This window comes from Hemitrygon akajei, chromosome 25 (assembly GCF_048418815.1).
Source record: "Hemitrygon akajei chromosome 25, sHemAka1.3, whole genome shotgun sequence".
Lineage (NCBI taxonomy): Eukaryota > Metazoa > Chordata > Chondrichthyes > Myliobatiformes > Dasyatidae > Hemitrygon > Hemitrygon akajei.
In genome coordinates, this window is record NC_133148.1 from 44,974,015 (window position 1) to 44,993,550 (window position 19,536).

Below are 19,536 nucleotides of genomic sequence, written 5' to 3' on the forward strand. Positions count from 1 at the left end.
ACACTCACTCGCCCGTGATTTCAATCTTCCTTGGCGCTTCAATTGGTGAGAGATAGAGTCGATCCTGGGCCTATGCCCCGTCTCTTGACTTCCTGGCCTCCATGGTTGCAGCCTCTTGGAACCCTCTTGCAAAGCACCAGATTGGCCCAAAATCAAGCCACCAGAATGTAGGTAACAGGGTCTAACAGTAGCAGAACCACATCTGAAATAAAAAGCAGATGTAAAAGAAGTGAAAAGAATTGCTTTGTGACCCCTTTGTGACCCGCCTTGAGGACGTCATCATTGGTAGCGTTTGCTAGCGCTATCTTCTTCCAGTTCCAATTTCCAGAAGTTGGAGAAATTGTGTCCATGTCGTCAGGTTGGGGGCTACCCAGATGGACTACGAGGTCACAGATGCAGATGCTGGAAATTCAAGCAACACACTCAAAATGCTGAAGGAACTCAGCAAGCTAGGCGGCACATGTGGAAAAGAGTGCAGTCAACGTTTTGGGCCGAGACCCTTTTTCAGGACTGCTGTTGAAGAGTCTCAACCTGAAACGTCAACTGTTTACTGTTTTCCATAGATGCTGCCTGGCCTGCTGAGTCCCTCCAGCACTTTGAGTGCGCTGCCTGGATTACGAGATGTTGCCCCTCCAACACAGCAGTGTGCACTGAAAGAATTTGTCGATACACAGTTTTATAGCAGTGTTGATAATGTTCTAATTTGTTCAGTATTTCATTTACATACATGTTCTTAATCAGTTAAATGGTAGTTTTATTTATAACTTTTTAACCATTTCCATGGAACTTAAACTAATTGAGGCAGTTGCTTAACTGGGCCAAAACATACTGGTCCTGATGGCGTCTCAATGAACTGGAATCCACTGTATTTAGCAGAACGCCTCTGACACCCAGTGGCTGCAGGTTATTAGTACAAGGAACCAAATACTTTCAATCAAACTGACCTCAGCTCACATTGGTGCCTGAGCTATAACAGGTGAAATTCAATCATCGCCAAAGCAGATAAAAAGTGCGTATGTTACAAATAAATGTTTGGAAAATGGTGGGAAACCAAAGCACACTGGGAAATCAGGAGCAATCGCTGGGTCAATGTGCAAACTCCACACAGACAGCACCTTCTTGTTTTGAGGACCAAACAGAAAGGACAGTCTTCAACACCATTTCCACGTGGCAGTATTGGTAAGCTGCCTCAAAAATTCTGCAGTCTATTTTAGTCGATACATCCTGTGAAGGTGCCTCCGAAAGGTGGCGTCCATAATCAAGGACCTCCATCACCCAGGATGAGCCCTCTTCTCATTGTTACCATCAGAAAGGAGGTACAGAAGCCTGAAGACTCACACTCAGCGATTCAGGAACAGCTTCTTCCCCTCTGCCATCAGAAAGGAGGTACAGAAGCCTGAAGACACACACTCAGCGATTCGGGAACAGCTTCTTCTCTGCCATCAGGAAGGAGGTACAGAAGCCTGAAGACACACACTCAGTGATTCAGGAACAGCTTCTTCCCCTCTGCCACCAGGAAGGAGGTACAGGAGCCTGAAGACACACACTCAGCAATTCAGGAACAGCTTCTTCTCCTCTGCCATCAGGAAGGAGGTACAGGAGCCTGAAGACACACACTCAGCGTTTCGGGAACAGCTTCTTCCCCTCTGCCATCAGGAAGGAGGTACAGAAGCCTGAAGACACACACTCAGCGATTCGGGAACAGCTTCATCCCCTCTGCCATCAGGAAGGAGGTACAGGAGCATGAAGACACACACTCAGCGATTCAAGAACAGCTTCCTCCCCTCTGCCATCAGATTCCTGTATGGAAATTGAACCCATGAGTACTGCCTCACTACCTTTTTTGATTTTCTTTTTTTTGCACTACCTGTTTAATTATATTTTATTACCATTATATTGTTAATATCGCTAACATAAGTAATGAAATTTGTTAAGTTTGCAGAAGCAGTACAATGGTGCTAGAGAGAATACGAAATTAGGAAACACTGTGGTCAGTTTTTCTCTCTATGACCATTGCATTGCTGCTGCAAACTTAACAAACTTCATGACTTACGCTGGTGATGTTAAACTGCATATGTAATAAAATTTCATGTAATACAGGGACAGGCAGGTAAATTATCCCAGGATTAGTCTAGGATTAAATTGGGAGTTACTGGGCAACACGGTTCGAAGGACCAAAAGGGCCTGTTCTACTCTGTACCACAATAAACAAATAAATGTTTGGGAAATGGCGGGGATCAGGAGCAATCACAGGGTCAATGTGCAAACTCCACACAGACAGCACCTTCTTGGTTTGAGGACCAAGCAGATAACCCACCAGAAAGGACAGTCTTCGACACCATTTCCACATGACAGTACAGTATTGCCATACTTCCTCGGAAAGGCTTCGGCCTATTCTTTTAGTCCATACACCCCATGAAGGTGCGTCAGAAAGGCGGCGTCCATCATTAAGGACCTCCACCACCCAGGACATGCCCTCTTCTCATTGCCACCATCTGGGAGGAGGTACAGAAGCCTGATGTCACACACACCCAATGATTCTTCCCCTCTGCCATCTGATTTCTGAATGGACATTGAACCCATGAACATGAACTCACTACTTTTTAATTTCCTTTTTTTTTGCACTGCTTATTTAATTTAATTATTAAATATATAGATACTGTCATTCACAGTTTTATTTTCTCTATTATTATGTATTGCATTGTTACTGCTAGCACAAAGTTAGCAAATTTCACAACGTATGCTGATGATATTAAACCTGATTCTGACTTTGAACTGAAGTGTCTCCATCCTGTGCTCAGGTGCGATTAGAGATAGACAAGGACATCACTGGTCTTGGTGATGATGACAAAGTCTGGTGCTGAGGAAACCTTTAAAAGTCACTGGAATCCCATGGCCACTGACTGTCCATGCAATTCCTCTGAATTCAGGAGTCTCCTGCTGCAGTGGAGCCGTTTCCCAGGACGACAGGGTAATTCCTGAACCTTCAACCCACAGAACCACTGTCACTCCAGCCTCAGGCAGTGAGCTACTGTACACGGACTATGTTTCTGTATATGCCGTTCAGAGTCCGCACTCAAATTCAGCTTCACTGAAATACCTGAATTGTCGTGCAGCAACCATTCCCAAAACATAGGTCCTCTCTCCACTTGCCCTGCTACACAATTACAACACTGAACAGTGAAGGTTTATGTTGAGACTTTGGAAAACATGCAGCATTTCCCAGAGCTCAGGAGCCTCCTCGGAGAACTCCGAATCAGTGTTTGAGGATCTGGGCCTCCAACGTGTCTCAAAGCTCTTCTTCTAGCAGGTGGTGATGATCTGCCCCGATGTACATTCCCGAGACACCGAGTACACAGAGTGGCATCTTATTGGAGAGGTACCACCAGTGTTGTCCCTGAAAAGCCCTTCAAATTCACAGACAGATCCAAGTACATTTATTATCAAAGAATGTTTAAATTATACAACCTTGAGGCTTACCTGCTCACAGGTAGCCACAGAGCAAGAAACCCAAAAGAGCCCAATTCAAGAACAAGAATAAAAAGAAAAGACCAACACCTGACGTGCAAGAGGCAGAAGAAAAACACAAATCTTGTAACAGCATTCCGAATCAAAACTGAGGCCTCAGATGCGAACCCTGGAGCGGCCCAGAGTAGGCCCAAAGCCTCACTTCTCAGTTCATCATATTAGCAGCACAGAGCACTGCAGCCAGGGCAGTCTTCATAGCCTCAGTGCCATGGAGATGGCCATCGCGGAGAACGGGGGAAATCAGCTCTTGTCTCCACACCCTTTATCTGGCCCAGCGTTTAAGTTGACTAAACAGTGGAACAGTGAAAGGCTCCGGTGTCTTGGAGAGAGGCAAGAAGATCGCGGGGAGCGAGTGAAATTGGCTCTCGTCCCCGATCTGGGCCGGCATTTAAATTGGGTAAGTGAACCAACTCAGCGTCCTCTCCCCAGGCCCACAGCCAACTCTAATAAGAGCAATGAGGTTCTAAGGGCTGCAGTGGCCGTCCATTCTATTTGCTTACACCAGACTCACTGCGAGGGAGCTCAGAGTGAGTATTTGCAAGTGGTTATAAGGGGTACAGAGGAAATGGTTTAAGAACATACTCAAAGCCCTAAAATGCGTACCACCCCGCCTCACCTCCCCCCCCCCCCAGCATGGGAATCGCTGCTCTTGGTCAATCTCTGTAGAGCAGCAGCGTTTGGGAGGCAAAAGAAACCTGGAAACGCCCAGTGTAAGTGGTGATCCTGTCGGAGTCCAGAGAAGGAATGACATGGGAAGACCAGGGAATGGTAGCATAGATTGTTAATGTGAAGGTTGTGGATATAGGGCAAGGAACAGCCAGAGAATCCGGGAAGATGAGGTTAACTGGGATCCTGCTACAGGGTGAAAGGGTGACTGGGTGTATGGTGTCCTGGACAGGATGCCCCCCCCCCCCTCAGTAGTGCCCACTACAAGCCTGGAGGTATCCAGGGCAACTGTCCATCCAGCCCATGCCCGAGGCTCTTTGTGTCCTCCTGGGTGCTGAGCGTTCCGTATGCCACTGGAGGGGTAGGGTTGGTTCCCAGAGGGCACTGAAGAGTGGCTCCTGCTTCCGCTTCTCCTGAGCTGCCCTAGATGACCTGGTCATAGAGTCGGAGAGCACTTCAGCCCACCTAGTCCGTTCTGAATTATTCAGCCCAGTTCCATTGCGTCACATCTGGGCCATAGCCCTGCATGCCCCTCCTATGCATATACTATCCAAACTGCTCTTAAATGTCGCGATTGACCCCACATCCACCACTGCTGCTGGCAGCTTTTCCCACACTCGCACCACCCTCAGGGTGAAGAAGCTCCCCTTTCACCTTTCACACTTAACCTATGACCTCTCGTGCTCGTCTCACCCAAGCTCAGTGGAAAAAGCCTGCTTGCATTTCCCTATCTATTCCCTTCATAATTTTGCCTGTTTCTATCAATTCACCTCATTCTGCAAAGCTTGAGGGAATAAAGTCCTAACCTATTCCACCTTTCAGTTGACGCAGTGATCCCGGGTGACCTGCGCTCCTGATATTCAGATCTCACATGGCGGGTGGAGGTCAGGGGGGTCAAGTTACATGAAGTGCCAGGTTCACCAGGCATGTGTTTAACCGAGTGAAGGGACTCAGGATAGGAAGGATGGTAAAAAAGCAAAGTTAGCGTGCAGACTGTCTGGAAGGGCAGGCAGATGACAGGACAAAATTGCAGCCAGCCGGATGAGTATCAGTGCATTAGGGTTGCTGAATCAAAAAGGGTAGCAAATTCAGTACTCGATGTGTTATATCTCAGTGCATGGAGTATAAGAAATAAGGTGGATGATCTTGGTGCACTTTTACATGTTGCCAGGTATGATGTTGTGGCCATCACTGAATCGTGCTTGAAGGATGGTTGTTGTTGGGAGCTGAATGTCTATGGTTACACGTTGAATCGGAGGGACAGGAAGGTAGGCAGAGGGGGTGGTGTGGCTCTACTGGTAAAGAATGGCATCAAATCATTAGAAAAGACAGGATCCTTGGGATCAGAAGATGTTGAATCCTTGTGGGTTGAGTTCAGAAACTGCAAGGGTAAAAGGACCCTGATGGCAGTTATAGTCAGGCCTCCAAACAGTAGCTGGGATGTGGACGACAGATTACAATGGAAATAAAAATGGTGTGTCAAAAGGGCAGTGTTATGATAGTCATGGGAGATTTTAACATGCAGGTAGGTTGGGAAAATCAGGTTGCTAATGGATCTCAAGAGAGTAAATTTGAATGTTTGTGAGATGGCTGTTTACAGCAGGTTGTCATTGAGCCTACTAGGGGATCAGTTATACTGGATTGGGTATTATGTAATGAACTGGAGGAGATTAGGGAGTTTAAGGTAAAGGAACCCTTCGGAGACAGTGATCACAATATGAGTTCAACTTGAAATTTGATAGGAGGAAAGGAAAGTCTGACGTAGCAGTATTTCAGTGGAGTAAAGGAAATCACAGTGGTGTGAGAGAGGAATTGGTCAAAGTAAACTGGAAGGAGATGCTGGCGGGGATGATAGAGCAGCAGTGGCTTGAGTTTTTGGGAAAAGGTGCAGGATAGATGTATTCCAGAAATAACGAAATACTCAAATGGCAAAATAATACAACTGTGGTTGACAAATGTAAAAGCAAACGTGAGGGCATACAACAAAGCAAAAAATTTACTGTTAGATAGAGGATTGAGAAGCTTTTAAAAACCTACAGAAAGCAACCAAAGGAATCATTAGGAGGGAGAAGATGAAATATGAAAGCAAGCTAGCAAGCAATATCAAGGTGGATAGAAAAAGCTTTCTCAATTATGTAAAAAAATAAAAGATGAGAGTGTATATAGGACCACTAGAAAATAAGGCTGGAGAATTAATAATGGGAGACATGGGGATGGCAGGTGAACGAAGTGAGTATTTTGCATCAGTGTTCATTGTGGAAGACAGTAGCAATGTGTCAGGTGTTGAAGGGTGTGAGAGAAGAGAAGGGAGAAGGTGCTCAAAAATGAAAGGCTTCAAGGTACATAAGTCACCCAGACCAGATGAACTGCATCCTAGAGTTCTGAAAGAGGCAGCGGTAGAGATTGTGGAAGCATTAGTAATGATCTTTCACGAATCATTGGACTCTGGCCGAGACCTGTTGAATCTACATTCAGTCCTGACGAAGGGTCTCGGCCCGAAACGTTGACTGCACATTTTAACGGATGCTGCCCAACCTGCTGAATTCATCCAGCTTGTTTGTATGTGAGGATAGATAAGGGGGGTGCCTATGACAAGGTGCCACACACAAGGTTGCTTATCAAGTTAAGAGCCCATGGTATTCCAGGAAAGTTATTAGCATGATTAGAGCATTGGCTGATTGGTAGGAGGCAGCGAGTGAGAATAAAAAGATCCTTTTCTGGTTAGTTGCCAGTGACTGGTGGTGTTCTGCAGAGGTCGGAGTTGGGACCACTTCTTTTTATGCTGTATATCAATGATTTAGATGGTGGAATAGATGGCTTTGTGGCCAAATTTGCAGATGATATGAAGTTTAGTGTTGAGGAACAAGAAGGCTTCAGAAAGACTTAGGCAGATTAGGAGAATGGGCAAGAAAGTGCATGGTCATGTATTTTGGTAATAGAAATAAATGTGCAGATTATTTTCTAAATAGGGAGAAAATCCAAAAACCTGAGATGCAAAAGGACTTGGGAGGTTTTGTGCAGAACAACCTAAAGGTTAACTTGTAGGTTGAGTCAGTGGTGAGGAAGGCAAATACAGTTGTCGCATTTATTTCAAGAGGCCTGGAATATAAGAGCAGGGATGTGATGCTGAGGCTTTATAAGGCACTAGTGATGCCTCACCTTGAGTATTGTGAACAGTTTTGGGCTCCTAATCTAGGAAAAGATGTGCTGGCATTGGAGAAAGTTCAGATGAGTTTCATAAGGATGATTCTGGGAACGAAAGGGTTATCATACGAGGAAGGTTTGATGGCTTTGGGTCTGTACTCGCTGGAATTTAGCAGGATGAGGGGGTATCTCATTGAAACCTTTCGAATATTGAAAGGCCAAGACAGAGTAGATGTGGAAAGGATGTTTCCCATGGTGGGGGAGTCTAGGACAAGAGGGCACAGCCTCAGGGTAGAGGGGCATTCATTTAAAACAGAGTTGCAGAGACATTGTAAATTACTATAATTACACATTGCACTTTTGAACAGAGATGTAACATAATGACATTTTTTTCTCATATATTTGAAGGACATAAGTAATAAAATAAATTCAACTCAATTTCTTTAGCCAGGGAGTGGTGAATTTGTGGAATTTGTTACCAGAGGCAGCTGTGGAGGCCCACAATCAGCCTCCATAATGTACGCTCGATCTGTACAAGGAGAGGGACAGGGGGCACTGCCTGGGCAGGAGAGGGTGGGAGGGAGGTTACAGAGACAAGCTTTGGAAGATGCTGTCAAGAAATTTTGATGAGTTGCTTCAGTGTGCCCTGTACATGGTAAAAACTGCTGTTACTGTGCATCAGTGGTGGAGTGAGTGAATGGTTATGGATGGGGTGCCTGTCACATGGGCTTCTGTGTCATGGATGGTGTGAGTGTTGTTGAAGCTGCATTCGTCCAACCATGAGGAGACTTCTCCATCAGACCCTTCACTTCAGCTTTGTAGATGGTAGATGGGATTTCCAGCTTCTACATTGTGTATACGGAAACTCCGATTAGTTTCTGTCATTGATAAACACCAGAATATTGATAGATACATTATTGATCCCAAAGGAATTTACAGTGTGACAGTAACATTATAAGTGCACAGATATACAAATATTAGAAGAGAAGTAAAGAATTAGAAAAGAATTATTAGTCTAACAGGAGGGGTTCATCACTTCCCCAGGTATAGGTTGACACATTATAGAGCGTCATGGCCGAGGGTAAGAATGACCTCATATCACACTCTTTGGAGCAGCACACTTGTCTTAGTTTATTACTAAAAATGCCCCTCTGTTCAGCCAAGGTGGCATGCGGAGGGTCAGAAACATTGTCCAGAATTGCCAGGATTCTCCGTAGGGTCCTTTGTTCTACCACAGCCTCCAGTATATCCAGTTTGACTCCTATAACAGAGTCAGTCTTTCTAATCAGTTTATTGAGCCTGTTGGCATCATCCATGTTGATGCCACAGCCCCAGCACAGCACTGCATAGAAGACTGTACTGGTGACACAGACTGGTAGAACATGTGAAGGAGAGACCTTCGTACTCCAAAGGACCTCAGTTTCCTCAGGAAGCAGAGGCAACTCTGACCCTTCTTGTGTAGAACCTCTGTGTTAGTACTCCATTCAAGTCTGTCATCCAGGTGCACCCCCAAGTACTTGTAGGTCCTCACCACATCCATGTCCTCATAATCAACAGTAACAGGTCAGCAATGCGGGCTTAGTCCTTCTGAAGTCCATCACCGTCTGTCTTAACAACGTTGAGCTGCAGTTGATTCAGCTTGCACCATTTGACAGAGTCCTCCACCAGGGCCTATATTCACCCTCTCTTTATACACCCAACTACTGGTGAGTCATCAGAGAATTTCTGCAGATGACGTGATTCAGTGTTGTATCTAAACAGAGATAGAGAGGAATTCAGTGAAGGTAATGGCATTGAATGAAGGTGGTGTTGGGTGAGGGGATAGGACTTATAAAGACATACACAGTACTCTGGGCATACATGAAACCATCAAAGATCAAGGATAACATTCACTTTTCGGTGAGATGTCTGGCTGAGTAGCTCTCCATCACCTTTCAGGAATCACAACCCAGCAATTAATTGACTGTGAGTCCCGTCTGTCAGATACATTAACTGCCTGAATTGTCCAAGTGAGGTGATAGTCTGCTGCTCTGAAGGGTCGTGCTCTGAGGGTTTGCTAGTCTGATTCCCCAGGCCAGCTTGCTCCTTTCGAAGAGGGATGTAAATCTCCTGTAGCTTTGTTTTTCTGAGTTTGGATAGATTATCAGGTAATTTGAAGATTCATAGAATCCATGCCAACCTGTTTTTCTGGTTAGACCCGTCTACCCACAAACAGAACATTGGTCTGAAGACCCATCCAAACTTCTCTTATGCTGGCAGCTCATTCCACACTTGCACCTTCATCTGAGTGAAGAAGGTTCCCTCCTGTTTCCCTTAAATATTTCACTTTTCATCTGAAACCTATGCCCTCTAGTTCTAGTCTCATCCAAACTGGGAGGGGGAGGGAGAGAAATGCATGCTTGTATTTACCCTTTCTATAACCCGCATACATCTCCTGTGCTCCAGGGGATAATATCCTACCCAGCGCAACCTTTCCCTATAACTCGTCCTCAAGTCTTGGCTAGTTCCTTGCAGACTTTCTCTGTACTCTTTTCAAACTGTTTGCAGGTGTTGAGAACTACTTGTAGCATTCCAAATCCGGCCTCACCAATGTCTTATACAACTTCAGCTCCTGTACTTACTGATGAATGCCAGTGTTCCAAAATGTCTTTGTGACCCCATCTGTCTGTGATTCCACTTTCAAGGAATTATGGATCTGTATTCCTAGATCCCTTTGTTCTACTGCACATCTCAGTTCCCCATTGAATTGAATTGACTTTATTTCTTACATCCTTCACGTAACGTGAGGAGTAAAAATCTTTACATTACATCTCCGTCTGAATGTGCAAATTGTAGTAATTTGTAATAAATAGAATGTTCAGTGAGCTATACAACAGAACAGCCAACATAGCTTCGAAATACAATTGTGTCAGTGTGAATTAATCAGTCTGATGGCCTCGTGGAAGAAGGTGTCCCTCAGCCTTTAATGCTGTGGTACCGTTTCCTGGATGGTAGCAGCTGGAACAGTTTGTGATTGGGGTGGCTAGGGTCCCAATGATCCACTCCTGTCGCTGTAACTGTCCTGAATAGTGGGAAGTTCACATCTACAGATGCGCTGGGCTGTCCGCACCACTCTCTGCAGTGCCCTGTAATTGGTTCCCATACCAGGCAGTGATACAGCCAGTCAGGATGCTCTCAGTTGTACCCTGTGGAAAGTCCTTAGGATTTAGGGACTCATGCTGAACTTCTTCAACAATCTAAGGTGAAAGAGGTGCTGTTGTGCTTTTCTCACCACACAGCTGGTATATACAGACCAAGTGAGATCAGAGTCACAGAGTCGACTGTACTTCCTAAGAAGGTTGGCGTCATTCAATGTCTGTAGTGAGATGCTGAAGATGTTCTATAGGTCAGTTGTGGAGAGCGCCCTCTTCTTTGTGGTGGCGTGTTGGGGAGGAAGCATTAAGAAGAGGGACGCCTTACGTCTTAATAAGCTGGTAAGGAAGGCGGGCTCTGTCGTGGGCAAAGTACTCGAGAGTTTAACATCGGTAGCTGAGCGAAGGGCGCTGAGTAGGCTACGGTCAATTATAGATAACTCTGAACATCCTCTACATAGCACCATCCAGAGACAGAGAAGCAGTTTCAGCGACAGGTTACTATCGATGCAATGCTCCTCAGACAGGATGAAGAGGTCAATACTCCCCAATGCCATTAGGCTTTACAATTCTACCGCCAAGACTTAAGAACTTTTTAAAAGCTATTATTAATGCTTTTTGAGATAGTGATTTAGATGCATATCATATTTTTTACTGAGTTAAGTATTGTATGTAATTAGTTTTGCTACAACAAGTGTATGGGACATTGGAAAAAAAGTTGAATTTCCCCATGGGGATGAATAAAGTATCTATCTATCTATCTATCTATCTATCTATCCTTGGTGATGTGTATACTGAGGAACTTGAAGCTGTTCACCCTCTCAACCCTACTATTCACGGTGTTGTTCCTGCCCTGGAAAGTGCAACACTGCACACCCATTGGCATTATCCCCCTCTGCCATTATTCAGTCCATTTTCCCACTGGTTCAGACCATGCTGCAATCTTGCTGCATTGGTTTATTTTGATTGTACTGATACTTACCAGAAGTCCCAAATAATTCTTATCAGTGTTCTTTTATCCTTCCAGAATTCTGAGTTCTATCAGGTCCCTAATTAATTGTTTTGAGCAACCTCTCATCTTTCTTTCCAGTCTAGATGAAGGGTCTCAGATCTGCTGGGTTCCTCCAGCATTTTGTCTGTGTTGCTTTGGATTTCCAGCATCTGCCATTTTTCTCTTGTTTATGATGCTGTGATCTTTGTTAGCCTCCCTTACTACTTCCCCATACTTGTTGTCATCTGCAAATTTGCTGATGTAGTTTACCAGATCATCTAAATCATTTATACAGATGATGATCAATGACCTCTGCAGTACACCCCTAGTCACAGCCCTCCAGTCAGAGAGACAGTTGTGTACGCCCACTCTCTATCTTCTCCCGCTAAACAATGCTGAATCCCATTTACTACTGCAACTTGAACGCCAAGTGACTTATTCTTCAGGACGAGACCCCCTTGTGGTCCTTTGTCAAAGGCCTTGCTAGAGTCCATGTAAACAAGGTTTTCCCTTCATCAGCCTGCTTGGTTCTACTGACGTACCATGGGGAGCATCCTGACAGGCTGCATCACTGTCTGATATGTGTGGGGGCAGGAGCACTACTGCACAGAAGTTACAGTAAGTTGTAAAATTAGTCAATGCCATCTCAGTTACTGGCCTCTGTAGTATCCAAGACATCTTCAAGGAGTGCTGCCTCAGAAAGGTGCCATGATTAAGGACCCACATCACTCCGGACATGCTCTCTTCTCATTGTTCCCGTCAGGAACGAGGTACAGAAGCCTGAAGGCACACACACGGTGATTCAGGAACAGTTTCTTTCCCTCTGTTATCTGATTTCTGAATGGATGTTGAACCCATGAACATTACCTCACGACTTTTTTATACTATTTCTGTTTTGCACTTTTTAAATCTATTTGATATACATATGAAACACTCCGGTTCTGTCGGCTGCGTAAGTCTAGGGAAGAGAATCTCCGGCCCCGCTAAACATGTGAGATTGAAGTGCAAGCCCCCAAAACCCCCTGTTTGTGTGGATGCTGTGTGATTCGTTACCCCATTACCACAAAATAACAGGCATATAATTAAACGATTTAGGTTTATAATTCTTAGTTTGACTAAAGGGTTAGTAAAGAAAATGCAAAAAAAACAAAACGGCTCATTTTAATGAAACAATCTAATGTGCACAAGTTGGAGCTGATGGTTTTCCCTATGCCGAGCCTCCTTTGATCTTCCCGGGCTTCGTCGAATCAGCCCCGCTGTGGGTCAAGTCCTACGAACTCTCCTCTCCAGCATCTTCTCCCTTCATCTCCCACCGAGCAAAAGACCCAGCTCACACCAATGTCAGGCACACAACACAAAAAACACACTCCCTTCATTGGACGACTCTCATTCCAAAGCACCCGTTATCTCTAACCATAACACAAACACTGCTTCTACAGAAAGACCATTACGAAACCTTTCCCAGAGTGATACACATATATATGCTTTAGTTGATTTATTTTTTTCTATATCATCATGTATTGCACTGTACTGCTGCTGTTAAGTTAACAAATTTAACGACCCACACCGGTGATAATAAACCTGATTCTGATTCTGATTCTGGTAACGTCCACAAAAAACCCTGAAGATCAGTTCAACACAATGTACCCCGCACAATGCATGTTGACTGTCCCTAATCTGGCCCTGTCTATCCGAATGCTTAAACATCCTGTTCAGTAGAATACCTTCCAATAATTTACCCACAACTGATATCAGACTCACTGGGCTGCAGTTTCCCGGCTTGTTCTCAGAGCCTGTCTGGAACAACGGAACAGCAGTTGGTATCCTCCAGTCCTCTGGCACGTCGCCCTTGGTTAAGAATGTTTTAATACCTCTGTCACGCCTGCTGTGGTTTCTGGACTCGCCTCGTGCGAGGACCAAAGCGACACCTTGTCAGGCTCTGGGGATTTTTCCACCCTAACTTCAAATAAACGTTCCTCATCTGTAATCTGGATACAGTCCATGACCCCACTATTGTTTTTCCTCAGTTCTATAGATTCTCTCTGTCTCCTAAGAAAATACAGATGCAGAGAATTCATTTAAGATCTCATCCATCTTTTCCTGTTCCACACACAGATGACCATGCTGATCTTCAAGAGTACCAATTCTGTCCATTGCTATCCTTTTGCTCTTAATATATCAATGGGATATAAAATCCCCTGGGATTTTCTCTCACCTTGCCTGTCAGAGCAACGTCACGTCTTCTTTTAGTCCTCCTGATCTCTCCCTTACCTGTTCTTTTGCATTTCTCATACTCAAGTTCCTTATTTGATCCTAGCTCCCCATGTGTAACCTTCACCTCCTCCTCCTTCACAAGTGCCCCAATACCCTGAAAAACTAAGCTTCCCTAAATCTTTTAACTGTGCCTTTGATCCTAACAGGAACATACAGATCCTGGACATTCAATCTTCTACTTTTGAAGACCTCCCACTAACCAATATCCCTTTGTGGGAGAACAACCTATCCCAGTCCATGTCTGCCTGATCTCTTCTGATGCCATCAAAATTGGTCTTCCTCCTGTTTTCAGTCTCAACTCGAGGACCAATCCTATCCTCCATAATTATCCTGAAAACCATCAGTGGAGCAAAAAGGTTCACCTGCACACACGTCTGTCACCTGCCCTGTCTCATTCCCTGAGGAGATCCACTATCCTGACCTCTGCATATTGAGTAAAGAATCTTTCAAAAACACATCTGACAAACTCTATCCCATGCAGCCCATTTGGAGTAGCACCGTGTCTGTATTCCTTCCACATCCGTCCCCACTCCATGACAGCATATTACCTTCCTCCCGTACACCCTTCAGGCCCTGCCCCTCCTCAGATTAACACCAAACCGTGCAGAGGGTAAAAACTATCATGGGGAATCTGATCAGGTTAAACTCTGCTCTTTTGCTAGGGTTCCTTGAGCTGTAGGGGAGCACTTAAAATGATTTGGCAGTGAGATGGGAACTAGAGTGATAGGGCCGAAGATGGGGTAGTCGGTGTCTAACTAGATCCCATGTGTGATGAGACTGAGGAACGACAGGCAGGTAACAGAGCAAAATTGCATTCAGAATCAGAATCAGAATCAGGTTTATTATCTCCAGAATGTGTCGTGAAATTTGTTAATTTAGCAGCAGCAGTTCAATGCAATACATGATAATATAGAAAAATAACTCTTTTGCTCTACTGATCATTTTGAGGATAATTATGGAAAAGGATAGGATTGGTCCTCGAGTGGAGATTGAAAACAGGAGGAAGGCCAATTCTGAAGAGATCAGAATCAGAAGAGATCAGGCAGAGGTTACAACGGGACATTGTTAGGATGCAAAATGGTGCTGAGAAGTGGCAGATGGGGTTCAACCCAGATAAGTGTGAAGTGGTTCATTTTGGTAGGTCAAATATGATAGCAGAATATAGTATTAATGGTAAGACTCTTGGCAGTGTGGAGGATCAGAGGGATCTTGGGGTCCGAGTCCATAGGACGCTCAAAGCAGCTGCACAGGTTGACTCAGTGGTTAAGAAAGTGTACGGTGTATTGGCCTTCATCAATCGTGGAATTAACTTTAGGAGCCAAGAGGCGATGTTGCAGCTGTATCGGACCCTGGTCAGACCCCACTTGGAGTACTGTGCTCAGTTTTGGTCGCCTCACTACGGGAAGGATGTGGAAGCCATAGAAAGGGTGCAGAGGAGATTTACAAGGATGTTGCCTGGATTGGGGAGCATGTCTTATGAGGATAGATTGAGTGAACTCGGCCTTTTCTCCTCGGAGCGACGGAGGATGAGAGGTGACCTGATAGAGGTGTATAAGATGTTGAGAGGTGTTGATTGTGTGGATAGTCAGAGGCTTTTTCCCTGGGCTGAAATGGTTGCCACAAGAGGTCACAGGTTTAAGATGCTGGGGAGTAGGTACAGGGAGATGTCAGGGGTAAGTTTTTTACTCAGAGAGTGGTGAGTGTGTGAAATGGGCTGCCGGCAAAGGTGGTGGAGGCGGATACAATAGGGTCTTTTAAGAGACTTTTAGATAGGTACATGGAGCTTCAAAAAATAAAGGGCTATAGGTAAGCCTAGTAATTTCTATGGTAGGGACATGTTCGGCACAGATTTGTGGGCCGAAGGGCCTGTATTGTGCTATAGGTTTTCTATGTTTTTCTATGTTTCTATGTAGATCAATGAAAGTAAATGTATATATACAAAAAAGTGCAAAACAAAAGTGATATTAAAAAAGTGATGTATTGTTCATGGGTTCAATATCAGTTTAAGAATCGCATGTCAGAAGAGAAGAAGCTGATCCTGAATCACTGAATGTGTGCCTTCAGACTTCTGTACCTCCTTCCCAACGGCAACAATGAGAAGTGGGATGAGCTAAAGTGAAATGGGGCAAAATGGAAAAGGGTGATGCATACAGGAGTGAAGGTGTTATATTTGAATGCACGCAGTTTACAGAATAAGGCTGATGATCTTGTAGAACAGTTAGAGATTGGCGGATGCGATGTGGGCATTGCTGAGTCATGGCTGGAAGAGGACCATAGTTAGGAGCTTAGCATCCAAGGATAGACAATGGTATTGAAAGGACAGGCGTGTAGGCAGAGGGTTGGAGTGGCTCTGTTGGTAAAAAATGAGATCAAATCCATAGAAAGAGGTCATGTAGGATTGGAAGATAAGACCATAATACACAGGAGCATAATTAGGCTATTTAGCCCATTGAGTCTGCTCCGCCATTTCTTCATGGCTGATTTACTTTCCATCTCAACCCCAGTCTCCTGCCTTCTCCCCATATCCCTTCATGCCCTATTGAATCAAGAATCTATCTATCTATGGTGCATTTCTGAGATGTGGGGTTGGGAATCTGATTCACTGATTCTTCCAAATAACTAATTTTAAATTGAAACAACAACACACACAAAATGGTGGTGGAACACAGCAGGCCAGGCAGCATCTATAAGGAGAAGCACAATCGACGTTTTAGGCCGAGACCCTTCGTCAGGACTAACTGAAAGGAAAGATAGTAAGAGATTTGAAAGTAGTGGGGGGAGGGGGAAATGCGAACTGATAGGAGAAGACTGGAGGGGGTGGGATGAAGCTGAGAGCTGGAAAGGTGATTGGCGAAAGTGATACCGAGCTGGAGAAGGGAAAGGACCATGGGACGGGAGGCCTTCGGAGAAAGAAAGTTGGGGGAAACACCAGAGGGAGATGGAGAACAGGCAAACAACTAAATATGTCAGGGATGGGGTAAGAAGGGGAGGAGGGGCATTAACGGAAGTTAGAGAAGTCAATGTTCAAGCCATCAGGTTGGAGGCTACCCAGCCGGTATATAAGGTGTTGTTCCTCCAACCTGAGTTTGGATTCATTTTGACAGTAGAGGAGGCCATGGGTAGACATATCAGAATGGGAATGGGACGTGGAATTAAAATGTATGGCCACTGGGAGATCCTGCTTTCTCTGGCGGACCGAGCGTAGGTGTTCAGCGAAACGGTCTCCCAGTCTGCGTCGGGTCTGACCAATATATAAAAGGCCACACCGGGAGCACCGGATGCAGAATACTACACCAGCCGACACACAGGTGAAGTGTCGCCTCAGCTGGAAGGTCTGTCTGGGGCCCTGAATGGTGGTGAGGGAGGAAGTGTAAGGGCAGGTGTAGCACTTGTTCCGCTTACAAGGATAAGTGCCAGGAGGGAGATCGGTGGGAAAGGATGGGGGGGCGGGGACGAGTGGACAAGGGATTCACGTAGGGAGCGATCCCTGCGGAAAGCAAAAAGAGGGGGGAGGGAAAGATGTGCTTGGTAGTGGGATCCCATCGGAAGTTACGGAGAATTATATGTTGAACCTGGAGGCTGGTGGGGTGGTAAGTGAGGACCCTATTCCGAGTGCGGTGGCGGGCGGATGGGGTGAATTGTTTTAAATTGTTTCCCTAAGATCAATCGTGCATTCCCAAGCTCTGTCGAAGTCCCTCATGAATGATGTTGAGAATTAACTGCAATTTCTGGTCCCGTGGAGGGGTATTTTTTCCATCGTCTGGGCTTCCATCGTGTTCCCCAATGTCTGTTCCTAGGGTATGTTACGAATGTGCCACAGCTCTGAGGGGCCGAAGGGTGCGGGGTAGCCCCCTCCTTTGTGAGAATCACAAGATCACTATTAAGTCAGTTCAGGGGACACAGGAAATGAGAGAAAGCCATGCAGAATCCACAAAAGGGTTGGAATGTGTCCTGGCCTCCGAAAGGCGGATTCATTGATACCGGCTATTGTCTCTTGGAGACGGACTTGTGTATTGCATCCTGCACGATGCATCGAAGCCCCCCCCAGGCAATGAACCGAGGGGGAGGTTGGTGGAGGGATTGCATCATCCCAACCTGATCGACATCTGCGACCCTGTGAGTCAGGATAAAAAGAGGGTCTGGGGGAACAGCCCCTCAGACGCACCAGAAGAAATGCTAGCGATCCCGTAATAGCAAAAACCAGTGGAAGGCCACGTGCGTCTGTTTCCATTTGCCCCGGAATCAGTGGCCTTTACCATGGAAGAACGGTTTTTAGCTAACAACGGGGAAATCAACTCCCAACGACTCTTGAAGGATTGACATCATAAAAGGAATGGGCAAGTTTTAACCCGTCTTTCTCTCCAACCAAAGGCTGCAGCCTACAGCTTGACTGAACTAAAGTGACTTTTATATTTCCATCGGACAATACATTATCCCCTAGACAACGATAGAGCTATTTCTTATTGATTATTATTATACCCGCGCTTTTAGATTTAGTATTGACGACGTATATTACTTGTGTGTTTGCATTGATATTATTTTTGTGTATTTCTATCAATAAATACTGTTAAAAATAGTACCATCAGACTTCAATGGATCTCTCTATCTTTGCTGGTAAGTCACCCAGTTACGGGGTACGTAACAGGTATATTCCTTCAATATACCTGTCCTGTCCTGTCCCAACCTCCAATGTCTGCTCCTTGGACTTACTCTGCTCAAATTAGGTGCTGGCTGTTGTATTCTATTCTCTTCTTGGTTTGCATTAATCTAGTACCTGTTTAGTTTTTCTACTCCTGGTGTGTTTTACCTTAGTATCTGTTGTATTTTCCTGCACTGGCATATTTTCTCAAAATGTTCTCATTAAAACTGTAACGGTCGATATCCAGTTCTGAGTCACCTGTACTTGTACCAACACCTCCACACTCTCTGATGGGGAATGCTGCAGGATGCAGAAAGTTTCCTTCAGCTGAGCACTGGGAAGACCAAAAGCTTTGGTCCCTGCAGTGAGTTATGTTCCAGGGCACTGATGATGTTGATCCTTTTCACCGACTTGAGAACAAAAATTCTGGCTGGTGTTGCTGTTCACAGTAGCAGACTCCTAATTAGCACTTATCGTGGGGTCCTTGTGTTTCGATAATGATTCGTCTCGTGGTGTCACTCCGCCAAGACACTGATGTACTGTTAGAATTCCTATGAATAAACTCTTGTTTCTGTCTCTGCATGAGGTTCACTCGAAGCAGAGTGAAGGCTTAAGGGCTTTGGCTTAACGGGCTTAGGCGGAAACGGGCGAGGCAAGGTAGGTTTAGTTTTCAATTTTTCCTGTTGTTTGAGGAAAGGGGGAATTATGAGTGTGAGGGCAGCTTGTTGTTCTCGGTGTCGGATGTGGGAGGTCCTGGAGTCTCCTAGCCTCCCGGACGTCCATATCTGCACCAGATGCGCTGATCTGCAGCTCCTGAGGGACCGTGTTAGGGAACTGGAGCTGCAGCTCGATGACCTTCGTCTGGTCAGGGAGAGTGAGGAGTTGATAGAGAGGAGTTACAGGCAGGTGGTCACAGCAGGGCCACGGGAGGCAGACAAGTGGGTTACGGTTAAGAGAGGGAAGGGGAAGAGTCAGGTACTAGAGAGTATCCCAGTGGCTGTACCCCTCACCAGTGCTCCTGTTTGAGTACTGTTGGGGGGGGGAGGAGAACAACCTACCTGGGGGAAGCAAGAGTGGCCGTGCCTCTGGCACAGAGTCTGGTCCTGTAGCTCAGAAGGGTAGGGAAAGGAAGAGGAAGGCAGTAGTAATAGGGGACTTGATAG

General features: G+C 45.5%; 1 long non-coding RNA gene across 1 annotated transcript in view; it reads left to right on the top strand.

Annotated features, from left to right (window-relative positions):
* LOC140716587 (uncharacterized) overlaps positions 1-19,536 on the top strand; it is a 94,621-nt gene that overhangs the window by 3,993 nt on the left and 71,092 nt on the right. Inside the window, exon 2 of the long non-coding RNA XR_012096319.1 lies at positions 2,802-3,925. This is a non-coding gene — a long non-coding RNA (uncharacterized lncRNA). The remainder of the gene's footprint in view (positions 1-2,801; positions 3,926-19,536) is intronic.